At 43.2% G+C, this 14140-nt stretch overlaps 1 protein-coding gene across 14 annotated transcripts in view; it reads left to right on the forward strand.

The window, feature by feature from the left end:
- Window positions 1-14140, forward strand: part of myocd (myocardin) — a 140699-nt gene that overhangs the window by 24260 nt on the left and 102299 nt on the right. For 10 of the 14 annotated variants that reach the window (XM_061810338.1, XM_061810336.1, XM_061810343.1 and 7 more), the window contains one exon: window positions 3526-3760. The exons of 3 other annotated variants lie outside the window; for them this stretch is intronic. The gene's annotated coding sequence lies outside the window, so the exon portion shown is untranslated. Of the gene's footprint in view, window positions 1-3525; window positions 3761-5372; window positions 5524-14140 lie in introns of those variants that run through there. One more of the 14 variants, XR_009793603.1, reaches the window with a different exon arrangement.

A 14140-nucleotide genomic window follows, 5' to 3' on the forward strand; every position in this document is an offset into this window, starting at 1 on the left:
AAAATCCAATCATTTATGTGCTGCTAACTAACCCTGAAACAGGAGAGGTTTGGTCTGATTTGAGACCAAAAAATTTTCCAGTGTATGTAAACTCGCTTCAACTGTAAATGTCACGACACACTACAGTGCAGTCTCATCACCTGATGTTGAGTGGGTACATAATATAATTCACCACAGAGTTATGAAATTGTGGGTTTGAATCTGTGCTCTGGAAGTCCTTCATGTAGTTTGCATGTTGTCACTGTGCTTGCGTGGGTTCTCACCAGGTACTCCGGCTCCCTCACACATTTAAAAAATGTTCACTTTAAGTTAATTGGAGACTCTAGTCCTTAGGTGTGAATTGCTGTTTACGTTACTCGGAATTGGCAGGCGACCATTTCAGGGTGTCCTGTGCCTCTTACCCAAACATGATGGAATCTAATGTATTTGTGAAATAGCTTATTGGCTCCTGGGCTGAGTTCAGCTCTCTGGTGAAGTTATTTCTTACAGAAACTGTATAACCCAGAAAGACAGATTAAGCAAGTGATTAATTGAAACATTGAGACTGAGATATTAGAGTTAGATCAATGACTATGCTAGTCATTGGTACAGTATACAAATATTTAATTCTTGTAACAGCCAAACCCAGACTCATGCATTAAATTGCCAATTCTGATTCGTTACTTCAGAGAATCTGCTTTAGTGTGCAGCGGTAGTTTGTTGCCTTTACCTCACTGCATCAAATGCTTTGCATAGCATTTGGTGTTGTATGGCTTGAACGCATTTCTCAGCCAGGGAAACCAACGGACATGCAGTGTGAAGTTCTGCGAGTGAGTGCAGAAAGTTGCACCTGAGCTTTTTACGCCTAACACTTCGTGACCGAGTTGCTGTTTATCGCCATTGCTTACACTTTGTTATAATACCACCAACAGCTGACTATTGGATATATAGGAGCAAGGAAATATCCCGACTTGTTGTACAGGTGGGATCTTATCACAGTATTACGCTTGTATTTACTGAGCTCCGGTGAGCGAATGGCCATGGAAATGATGGAACACCTGATGTGAATGATTTAAATGAGTGAGAGAATACCTTTGGCAATACATTATTAGATATAAAAGTAGATTCATCACAGCCAGTGGACATGAGAAAATAATGAAATTGTGGCAACCATCGATGTGAGCCACAGGAATTCCACATGCTTAAGTAGCAGAATGAGATTGCAAGGCTTGTGATGTTTAGCTACCCGATGTACCTGTACTGACAATATAGTTGCAAAACATTTTCGGTTCACCTGCTTTGAAATCCCTCAGTGTAACAATCCATCCATTTAGCAATGTAGATACATAGATCAAAATAACAGGGCTGAAATAGACTGAAGTCAAAGTGTCCAGAAAGGGCATTGATCTGGATGAATGGAGCTGGATGAGGCTGTGAATTCCTTCATTGAGTTACAGCTCTGCTGTTGGTTTCATGAAGCAGATGTTATATCGAAGCCATCAATCAAAGAGGAAAGGATGAGTTGGATTTGAAAACAAAAAAATACACAATTCACTGAGAGATGTGACACATACACTTTGTTGTTTAAAATATTCAAAACTTAGGAGGAGATGGACAGCGAAAAAAACAGAGGATGTTGGTGTTGGCAGTTTGTTCTGATGAAATGGTTGATGTTGTCATAGCTGAGAGAACTCACATGACATCATGTCAGCATAATTTCAGTGGAAAAGCTTTACACTCCCCTTATCACATGGGAAAGAATGATGTTTTCAGCAAGCATCAAGCCCTGCTGGCTTGCATTGTTTCATTTGTGATTTGTAAACTCCCTAGTAGTTCATTTACTTTTTCCAAAAGGTGAAAATTCATCTCATATAAAGGGACTTTTTCATTATCTATTGTTTTAAAAGAATAATCTATGATGTGAGTACAAGTATTTCTTCCTTTCTAAATGTTTTGCATTTCACTTAAAATATTTTTATCCTGTTCTGGTCAGCTGCTTGTTTATTTAAAAGGATATATCTATTTTTTTATGGCAAAACAGTACCTATACTATATGGACTGGGAAGGTACTGTGAGTGGGATGCAACAGATAACAAATAGCACATTAACGGAACGAGACAGGACAGTTGAGCCAGGCAATGCTACAGTGTTGTGAGTGTGGCGATGCAGTACCCAAATAGCTGTAGAGATGAGTGCAAATGAGATTACAGTCCAGGAAATTAACATTAGCATACTGGCTTGACATCAAACCACAAAATCCTGATGTGCATCTAAGGTGACATGCTAGTGAATTCACACCATAATACATACATGTTAGTCATCAGTTGCTTTGCAGGCACAATAAGTATAGGCAGATGTGGCCTTACCCATCCAAGCCAATGTTCCTACCCAAGAAGAATCCCACAGAAGCACCCCGACCATGCCTGTGCAGGTGGATATCGGGACCCCACCATAATCTCCTATACTCCAGAATGTACGGCATGTGCCGTACAGTGTTTTGTCTATTAAAAATAATGGGAGATAGGCGGGAGAGAATAGCGAGAGGCAGGGAGCCAAATCCCACCTAGCCTCAAGTCTTCTTAGACCTGCCCTCATGTATCATGCGTACAATGCATTGACATAACACTTTAATGCTGACAATCCACTCTGCAGGCTCCATCTCCACAACCTGCACCAACCCATCACAAAACCCTTAGTATGAATGTGCTCATAACTGCCTTGTCAGGAATATTCAATACTCAGTTGTCCACAATTTATATCCATCCATTTTTTGAGCCGCCTAATCTCACAAGGGTCACGAGATAAAACATGACCTCGCTAAATGATCTAAGAGGATAAAGTCTTACAAGGAGGGGAGACCATTCCCAGCCCCACACCTATGGTTTTACAAACGACAGTATTTTAATTTGCACCTGTAAAAAAAAAAAAAAAAAAAATTGTTCCAGTTAGTTATTTTAATAACAGCCTTTATAATTTGTTTCATATGGGAAATTTATTTCATTCCAAACAACTAGGTAGTCAACCAGCATCCCTGGACAACCGTAGAAGTTCCACTTTATATAATCATATTCATTTGTACTTAACCGCAACCATTCAAATTCCATTACCCAGAGGCCGCAATTGTATCAGTCAGGATTTCTCTGCAACATGGTAGTCATATTTATTAGGCGTGAGTTTAAATAACATACAGTTTCCAGTATTTCTAATATATATACACGATCATATGAGATACAATATTTAAACAGCAACAGTTCTTGAAACCATAAAATCTCTCCACCCCTTTAGCATGATACAAATCGATCTGCAGGAGGTGCTTGTTTACTTTGGAAGCAATTTTGCAGGACCTCTGTGTGCGCTAGCTGCTGACGGTGTGTCTAGTGTCTGTATGAGACTGAGTTTGTACTTGTGACATTTATTATAAAGCTGCCTTAGAGTAGCTTATGGTGTCTTTGTCCTGTCATGCTCCTACAGAGTGGGCACATTTCCAAATTGCCTGTGATGTCAAAGTTTTGTCACTTAAGCATCCCTCTGGTTTCTGTGCTTTAGGTCATCGTGTTGGCTCCTGGAAGCATGTGTTGCAAATAAGTTAAGAAAACATGCTGTGCGACATCCCCTGCTGACACACAAACTCAAAAGTCATCTGACACTCCAAATCTTATCTCCGAAAGATTTGTAGGCTTTTCACTGATGGGATCTCCTGCCAGCATTATTTCATGACCTCAGAAAGGTTAATGCCTTTTACTGGCAACTGACTTCCTCTGGATCAAACATGAATACAAAGGTCAGTTTCTAGAGTTACTCAACTTGCCATGCATTCTATAAATCTTATGCTTATTATCACTTTGTGGTGTGGTATCTACAGAGAATAATAGACCAATTTGAATTTAATAGTCAGTGCTGTTGTGTGTTATATGTGGTTTTTCTGGGTACCTGTGAATGCGATCATCAGACAGCTGTTCCACACCAAAAAAGTCAACTGTAGGTGCATTTGCACTAGCATCCTTTGGTCTGTTTTAATCTAACTTTAGTTCATATTCTCTCGTTGAGATTTATTTGTTCTGGTGTCAACACAATAATTAAATAATCAGATCCAATGAATCCCTCCAAGACTGTAGCTTGGTAGATTTTCCAGAAAATCCAGACTTTCTTCTTGTTTACATTCATCCATAAATGCTACAAGGCCAAAGACGTGGACTAGTGTTTTGGTTATTCTGATCAGTACATTAATAGAACTACTTAACTGATTTGGAAAATATAAATTGTGACATGAAGTGGTGGGGAGTAATGCTTTACTTATTTTTACTGACAACTTTACTTAGATAAAATCACAGATAGTATTTTGATAGTACCTTTATTTCTTGTAAAATCTTATTTGTTTCCTGTTATAACTTTATTATTGGTAAATTATTTATTGTTAAAATTCCAATTGCCTTCTCATAATAGCTTGAGTTTTTGATGACCTGAAAATGGATAGTAGAGTGCAGTGAAGACTCTTTGGTCCTGTTTAATGGCCCCTTAGATCAATGACCCACTTCTAACCTCACAACTTTAGTGTGGTCCCTAAAATCCCTCCAAGCCCCCCAGATGGTATTAAAGAGGAAGGCCTCTTCATCTGTGACTCTTCTGTTTTGACTGTACTGCTATTTAAAGGATGAAGGTTAAAAAAGGGGAGTCAAGGATTTTAATGAAATTTACCTTTTTGATAGGAAAAAAAAATGTTGAATTTGTCTTGTGCATGTAAGTCTGGTCATTATTTTGTTGCGTGGGTGGGAGAAATGCTGCCCACCCAGACAGGACTTTCTTTGCATAAGTGTGTCTTGTTCCTTGATCTCCAAGTTGTCCCCAATGTAAATAACCTCAGTGTGACGTGGTGGGGGGGGACAACAAACTCTATGACTTCTTCTGACATAGCCATTCAAACATACATGAATGCAGATAGCATGTGCTCACTTTGCTTTATCACACCAGACAAACAGGGCAGAGTTAAAGGGAGGATTATTAAAAAAAAAAAAAAATCTACAGTGGAAAAAGAGTTATGTGGCCAACTCAAAGTCCCTAAAATAGAGTCCAGTCTGAGAATGAATTAAGGAAAGGTAAGCGGTGCTGTTTGGTGTCCTCTTATTCAGCTGAATCTGCTTCATCTACCCCCACAACTCCCTAAACCAGAATCAGTTAAGTGGAATCCTCACTTGTTCTTGTTCTCTCTCTTCTCTGGTGGATAGTCTTTTTTGGCCTGTCAGAGATGCTTCAACTCTGTAAGTTGTGAGGCATGGTTGTTTTCTTTTAATAAGTGGTCTTTTCGGTGTGTTTAATGTCAATGTTTTTGTTGTAAAATGCTCAGTTAGAATGTGTGTGTTAATACCATTCCCTATTTTTTTTTTTTTTTTTAACAGGTCTTATTGGCTCTTTGCTCTTACACTTTTAATGCAATGAGCTTAATCCTCTCCTCACTCACCATGTTTAAAACAAGTCAAGAAGTCATTTAAAGCTACACGTGTCAGAGCTGAAGATAAGCCTGGCAGTCATGCAGACACATATTAGAAGTAACCTCCAGTCCAGAACATGCTGAAGATAATTGAGCATTTGTATTTTAGTGATGTTAATAAGGGGAATTTGGGATGGCTGTTTTACTAGAATATCTGCAGACAGCTCTACATGGTTCCCATGATAGGGTCGCACCAGTGTTGTGGGTGGCTCCTGCCAGCCCCCTTTATTTTATTTTGGACCAGAAACTCATGGGAAAGCTATTTCAAGACTTTTCTCCTGTTGAACTTTTCAAAAAAAATGCAAGTAGTTTGTTAACAGGTGCAATGATGTGAGTTTTCTGTCAGAAAAGGTTTTGTAGCCATTCAAATTAGTATGTTTTTACTGTCAAATGAAAATTTGACAACCTAAACAAAAATATTTTGAAATCTTTGGGAACAGGACAATGTATGTGACACTGGCTGGCCCTCTTTGTGTTTCCCACACATACTGACATGACTGGAGCTACAGCTACAACATCACATTCACAAGAGCCCGTAGTTAAAAATGTCCTACGATTCAAAGGTCAATTGAGGGCATAGTGGTCACTTTTGGTGCTACCAACTGCTCATGGTATTGTGCGGCACCAAACATTTCAGTCACTAAATTAATAATTGACTAAGAGGGGCGCGCCACGGTGGAGCAGCTGTAAAGTGTTGGCCTCACAGTTCTGAGGTCCAGGGTTCAATCCCGGCCCCTCCTGTATGGAGTTTCATTTTCTCCCTGTGCCTGCATGGGTTTTCTCCAAGCACTCCGGTTTCCTCTCACGTCCCAAAAACATGCAACATTAATTGGACTCTCTAAATTGCCCCTAGGTGTGATTGTAAGTGCGACTGTTTGTCTCTATGTGCCCTGTGATTGGCTGGCAACCAGTTCAGGGTGTACCCTGCCTCCTGGCCGATGACAGCTGGGATTGGCTCCAGCACTCCAAGCGGCCCCTGTGAGGATAAGCGGCTAAGAAAATGGATGGATGGGTAGTTGAAGAGCTGATTTATTGTTTTTTTCCCCAATTATGTTGTTGATATACCATTTTACATATTTATCCATCAACCCCTTTTTACTGCTTCTTAGGGTCACAGGGAAGATGGCGCCTAACCTATCTGATAGTGAGCAAAGGGCAGATTAAACATCAGTTTGGTCAACTGTTAATCACATGGTTTATCTTGTTATTGATTTAAAGATATAATCTGTGATTTTTGGCGCTCACTAATGCTGGGATTCAGCATTACAACAATGCTGTCCGTCACTAAATAGGACGTAGGCTTCATCAAGTCCTGCAGTCTCTCTCTCCCCTCTCCCAACCCCATACGTGTGCGTATACACCAATGTAGCTGATCATGTCTCCAGACCTCAGCTCTATGTCACCAGTGATCAATGTCTGTGAGGAGTTTTAGGATGTTACGGCAGTCAACTCTCTCCATGCCATGACAGTTGGAGATGTGGCAGCAGTGTTAAAACGCTCAAAGTTCTATAAAGGTGGATAAAACTTCTCAAAAACCACATCAATGGGTCACTAACAAGTTAACTTACACATGTTCAAAGAAATTTTATCAACAAAACCAATACAAACAGATCTGTTAGGATGAGAGGTTTGCGGGGTCATGACCACGTGACCACCCACACTGCTGCTTTTCAACAATTTAACAATTACTATTCAGCAAAAAAAGGCATACTGTCAGTGAAAATGCCTAATCCATCAATTCATCCATCCATTTTCCACACCGCTTCTCCTCGCACAGGTTTTGGGTGTGCTCGAGCCTACCCTTTTGACTGGGCGAGAGACTAGGTACATCCTAGACTGGTCACCAGTCAATTTCAGGGCACATATTGTGTGGGTAAAAAAAACTACCACTCACTCTCATTTTGTACCTACAGAGAATTTAGTCTTCAATTCACCTGGTATAGCGTGATTGAGCTAACCTCTGTAAACTTAATGGTGACATCCTGCTACATAGTTCAGTAGTGTGTTTGGCCTCCATGTGTGCACTTCTTAAATCTGGGCATGCTCCTGATAAGACAATGGCTGGTCTCCTGGTCCTGGTTGCATTTTGCTTTATACAACCACTTTATTCCAAGCTGTCTGATTGAGATATTGGGAGCATGTGTGACTATGACCTCATGTTACGAATGGCAGAACAACTTACCAGCATTAGAGTGGCATTTTGGGCATGCTTTTGCTGCTGTCCTGCCAAGGCAACATGGCATTTTGGCAAAATGTCCTCCGTTCCCCCAGGACTTCTCGAGAACATGAACACATCTTGTTTCCCATCTGCAAGTCTACAAACAAACTCAAACAAAGAATTTTGAATAGTGTTGCCAAAAAGGTCCATCACATAACATCGTTCGTACAAACAAGTACAACTAGTACAGCTGTGGGGCCATAAGCAGGATTCTGACCAGTGTCCCACAATTTATAGGGGCTTTCCCTGTGGTCTGCAAAGCTATTTCTATCTATTGTACTGCACCCCCCCCCCCCCCCCACACACACACACACACTAGTGACCCTTGGCAGTCCCTTATATTGCCATCAAGTTTTCAGATTTAAAAAATAATGGCGAATTTCTGCCTGTTACTGAATCAAAAACAAAAATTGGAGGAGCTCAAGCCTCGGGCCATGTAAACAGACAGTGTGAAAGTTCAATGGAGCCATTGCGCATCATGCTGGATTGAAAAGGCTCATGCTAGCGGATGTGATTTGTGAGTCCCAAGCCTCTTGCCCTTTCTGACACCATCAACCATGTCCTCCTCCAAAAACCATGGATTTCCCATACAATCAACTGGCTTTGTTAGCAGCTCTCTGATAAAAAAAATAGTCATGTCTCTTATCAAGTATTAACTGGATCAACTTTTTGCACATATTTCAGATGAAGTCAACTGACTCCAGGAACCATGTAATCTGTAGTTTTCTCTGTGATTATGTTAGGCAACTGCTTTGGAGTTGAGTGTAGTATTGGGAAAATTGTGATGTGGCTTTAGCTATGGGCTTTATATGTTGAACAGAATAAATACATCTTATCACACCAACAGTTTGTCACACAAATCTTGGTATTATGTCATTACCCTTAGTCGATCAATTTCTTGCAACAGGCCTGATGACAGTTGCAGATCCCAGTCAACTTCTCTGAGACACACAGAAACAGGTCATCTTACAGATGTTGGAAGTAAAAGCAGAGGAGCAAGTAGAAAGCTGGAGTCTGTAGAGCGTCAAATTGGAGGCCCAGGCAAAGAAATAAAATGATGCATGAGAAGATTCTTGTCAATATGGTTAAGTGGAGGTATTTTGAGTATAGGGAAAGGACATAATCAGACCCCCCCCCCCTGTCTATTTTATACTCAAGAGGGTCTGGGGATGGGAGAGGAATATGGGATGTTAGATTTCCCAGGCTAGAGTCCAGAGCAGGGAAACTACCCTGCATTTCTTGGTAGTCCAGACCAAACAGAGTGCCTGGCACTGACCCACCTCAAGCCCGTCATTCCTTCCACAGACCTTTGGTTGTAGAGACATGACACATTTGCGACAACTCCTGATTTAAGGGTTATGATTGAACTTTAAAAATGAAAAAGCCATGGGTAAAGTCTAAAGTCTGTTGTTGTCATTTCTCTCAATTATCCACATTATTATCAAATGGGTTTTTGAAGATTTTCCAGATGTATTGTCAGAAACTGTACATAGTAAAACAAAACTGCACTTGATCCATTGCAAAGACTTGAGTTCTTGGATCTTGATCGAGACTCTAAACAAGACTGTATTTCATAACCATCCATTCACCCATCCATTTTCAGAGCCGCTTAGCCTCATTAGGTTTTATGGGAGTGCTGGAGCCTATTCCAGCTATCAACGGACAGGAGGCAGGGTACACCCTGAACTGGCTGCCAACCTATCGCAGGTCACATAGAGACAGACAACAGCTGCACCCAAATTACACCTAGGGTCAATTTAGAGTCTCCAATTAATGCATGATTTTCCAGATGTAGGAGGACACCGGAATGCCCGGAGAAAACCCACACAGGCACGGGGAGAACATGGAAAGTCCTCACAGGCAGGGCCAGGATTTGAACCCCAGTCCTTAAAACTGTGATGTCATTGCTCTCACCAGTTGCACCACCATGCCACCCTTTATTTAATACTTAAACATAAAGATATGTACAAATTGGATATTTTTAAAATTTCGTTTGTCAAAAAAAATGGTGGGTGCCTTCGGTCATGGTTGAACTATTATGATTAACTCAAGTAATTAATAATGCAAACCATAATACAGGATATAGTGATGTACCAAGTTTAGTTATTCGTTTGTCTAGTTTTCTGAAGTTTAAAGATCAGCACATACATAAGTTATATTTTGGTTCATAAATGTTTGCATACTTCAGAATCTTGCCGGTTACTAATTTCTTTATAAAAAGTTAATTGTGGGTGAGAGGGATATACTGTACCATCCAGAGGTCAACAATGACAGAAAATGTTGAAGTGCAAGAATGTGTCAATAAAAGAAGCCCAATGGATGGGTGGATTCTTGAGTTCAAAGCCGGCTATTGCATGGGAGAAAATACAAGATGTTCAGGGCATACAGAAGGCTAATAGAAGACAAGGCTAAGGGAGAGAACTTGGTTGAAAAGGGGTTTAGAATCTTTCAGAGCAAACGAGGGATTAAAGCAGAAGAGGCTCTGGAGCGTGTGCTTCATAATTGAATTTCACGCCTGTTGCATCCTTCTGAAGTAGTGTAGCAAAGCAATCATTTGAAAAGAAAGCTGTTAGTCAAGCCCTTTACTTTACTAAGCTCAGAGTCGTACCATAGGAAATTTGGGATTACCTAGCCAACAGTCTGATTTACTTCGTCAAAACACGAATGTCATGTTTTGCCACAGGAACATAGGGACAATGACAGCTACTACGGGAACCGCGAACGGGTAAAAGGACTCTGTACAAGTTTTACACTATGTGGAACGTTGACACACTTATCTTGTACCTCGTAAATGAGGAAGATTTTACATCTTGCATGAGTTTTATAAGGAACAGTTCCTATAAATAGAAATGTCTCTTCGTTGTTCTTGCTGCTTTGTTGTTCTTTGTTCTGCATGTCGTACCGGGAAATTACCGTCTGCTAGAGAAATATTTAATAATTATTATTATTTTTTTTTAACATACCTGGCACAAATAAAGCTGATTCTGATTATTCTTGTTTTTATTGGTTGGATGATTTGTTTGTGTTGATGTGTGATTGTATGGAGGATTTGGGTAGAGGAGTGGTAAACGATGGACTGATTAGATAGGAATATATAGAATGTGTAGCAATGGGTGGTTGGATGAATGTTTTGATTGATAAAATGATGGAAGTGGTAGAACTGTAGAACATCAAGAAAGGGAAAAAGAAGGGGAAAACATTCTCTTATATCTGATAGCAAAGCTGACTATTGTGACATAATTGTTGTATCAAGATTGCATAGTTTATTCAACTATTTAGAGACCCCATATCCACATTCACCACAGCGTGATGTCACAACTAGTCGGAAGTGGACTGATTCTGAAAATAAAAAGTGTGACACTGCCTGAATCAACAAAAGTAGTTGCACTTCACTCTATTATCCCAGAACCAAAAATTGGTTTGTATTGCAATCACCTGGATGCACTCCTTTCAGTTCAGTTCGATGTAAGAATGCAGTTTTATTAAGAATCTTAAATGGAGCACGTGTAGGATAACATGTACCTTACAGTACATTAGAAGAGAACCATACGTACCCACATTAGCAGGACAGTCTTGTCAAATAGAAATGTTGCAGGATAAAGTTTAAATAATCTACGTCGTTATCCACAAAGCCCATTTTTGTGGGTGTTGAAGCACACCCTAAAGTGAATCCCAGCACCCCACCAATTCGCTATATTTTTGAGTGCAGTTGTTAAACACCATAGAGAAGTATAAATCATACAGTACTTGATTGTTAGATACAGGAAGATTTTAACAAATATACAGCACCTCCTTCTCATTACCTCAAAATGAGTTTGTTTCATCCAATCCTACTCTCTTCTCTCCAACTGGGCTCTGAGCACACTACCTGCATAGAGCAACATGCTGCAATCCAATGATATGGTGTAAGTTCCCTGCTTTAAAACAAGATAGGTGGCACATTTGTTAACCTAGACCAACCTAGACTCAAAACCAACACACTATTATCATTAACAGTGTTCATTTTTTGCTGCATTTTTTTCCTCATTTTTTGTCCTGTTCAGCTGTTAGGTAAAGCTGAATGGAGTATCTGGTGTGGTGGTCTACATAATTCACCTTCGGGACATCGAGTTACGTTACGAGGTTCCGCACGGATGTTATTGTTGGTTACACTTCCGGTGTTAGTGTGTTAGAGAGTTCCCGCTGTAATGGATTCACACTGTTGATGTCTGTATTAAAAACGAGGTTTGCTCCTGTGTTCAACTCTCCGCCTCCGACTCCTTTTCTTCGGCGGTACACTGGTGACCCCGACGTCAGTCCCAGCGTTTCCGAGACTGAACCGAACATGGCAATCGCCATCCTCAAATTGCCGGAGTTTTGGGAGACGTCCGCGGCAGCGTGGTTCGCGCAGACGGAGGCTCAATTCGCCTTCTACGAGATCTCGGATGACACCGCGCGCTATTACCACGTTGTCTCACCCCTCGGGAGCTCAACATCTCCCCTGGCCTGAGATAAATATGCTGGGCTCAAGGCTCACCTCCTCAAGGTTTTTGAGCTTTCACGGCCAGAGTGTCCCCGATGTCTTTTAGCTATTAATGGAGTGGGGGACAGCAAACAGTCCGAACTCATGGAAATGATGCTAAACCTGCTGGGTGCGGAGGAGCCCAAATTCATTTTCATGGAACAGTTTCTCAGACACATGCCGCCGCATGTTCAGACAGCACTCGCTAACACTACTATCACTGAACCCCATGCCCTGGCTGAGGAGGCCGATCGTTTCTTCCTGGCCACCCAGCGCTTCTCCCTTGGGCTGCTGGCCCTGGCGCGCAGTTACTCGCCCCCGGGCACGGGGGTGTCATCCAGCAGGGGCCCCATCACCACCGACTGCCGCGCTGGTACAGGCTTGTGCTACTTCCATGCCCATTTTGGCGCAAAAGCGAAGAGGTGCCGCGCACCTTGCAACTACGACGTGGCGGGAAACACCAAAGCCCGCACTCTGTTGTGGCCCTAAGCGTGGGCGCGAAGAACCGGATGCTCTTCGTCAAGGACACCCTTTCCGGGCACAAATTCCTTTGCGACACCGGCGCCCAGAGGAGCATCCTGAATGCCACTGCGGATGACGCTGCTGGCGGGACTCAAGGGCCACCCCTACTGTCCGCTAATGGCTCCCCTATCCGCTCTTATGTCATAAAGACTGTGGACTTATGTTTCGGGGGTCGGCGCTTTACATGGGACTTTGTGACTGCTGATGTCTCGTTCTCTCTCCTCGGAGCTTTTTTTTTTTTTGTGCCCACGGGCTGCTGGTGGACGTGAAGATGGGCTGTCTTGTGGATGCACTGACTTTCTCCTCGGTTGCCTGTGTTTGCAATGAGGTGACTTATGGCAGTCTCCAGTTCACTCTCTGATGGCACCATGTATCAGCTCCTCCTTGGTGAGTTCCCTGGCTTGGCACCTCATCGACAAAAACGGCGCCGCCCCGCTTCCCTCAAAGGTGGAGGCCGTCTCCCCTTTTCCCCGACCTCGCTCAGCTCAGGGGCTCTGAGAGTTTCTGGCTATGGTGACTTTCTATTACCGTTCCATCCGCCGGGCGGCCCACACCCTGCGCCCGCTGTATGAGGCTCTTAAGGGCAAGGGCCCCAACCGGGACATCAAATGGACAGCCGAGAGGGTGGAAGCCTTCAGGGCCACGAAGGCCGTGCTGAGCCGGGCCGCTATGCTGTCCCACCTGTTCCCCGGGGCCCCTGTCGCTCTCACTACCTTTGCGTCAGGCTACGCCGTTGGGGCCGTATTCGAACAGTGGGTCGGCGGTGCTTGGCAACCGCTTGCCTTTTTCAGCCGTCAGCTGGTCCCCAGGGAACACAAATACGGAACGTTCGATAGGGAGCTCCTCGGCCTCTGGCTGGCGATCCGCCAGTTCCGTTCCCTACTGGAAGGCCCTGAGTTCACGACACATGTGGACCACAAACCCCCCACTTTCCCCATGTCCAAGGTGGCCGAGCCGTGGTCTGCCCACCAGCACCGCCAACTGTCATTCATCTCCGAGTACGCTACGGACATCCGACACGGCGCTGTGCATCTGCGTCTTGACTACTCCCATATGAGTGCGGACGAGGCCTCGGACCATGGCGTACAGACCTGGGTCGACTCGTGCGTGGCCTGTCAGTGTGCTAAGGTGCATCGCCACGCAAAAGCCCCATGGAGTCCTTTGCTGTCCCCGAGAAGAGGTTTGACCACGTCAATGTGGACTTGGTGGGTCATGCTCTGCCTCAGTTGCGCCCCCAAGGAAGGACGGAAGTCCTCGTCCTTTGGGGTTGGCCCTCCCCCCGCGCCGGGGGCGGTTCCCTTTGCCCTGACTCCCTGCACCTGCCGGGGTGTCCTCGACCACGTCAGGTCCCTGGACACTTCACTCAATGGACTGTGCGGCCACGTCCCCCCTCGGCCCCTGCAGTGCACACCCGCTGGGGTCATGCCATCGTCCC

Source organism: Syngnathoides biaculeatus, chromosome 22 (genome assembly GCF_019802595.1).
Source record: "Syngnathoides biaculeatus isolate LvHL_M chromosome 22, ASM1980259v1, whole genome shotgun sequence".
In the NCBI taxonomy this organism is placed as follows: Eukaryota; Metazoa; Chordata; class Actinopteri; order Syngnathiformes; family Syngnathidae; genus Syngnathoides; species Syngnathoides biaculeatus.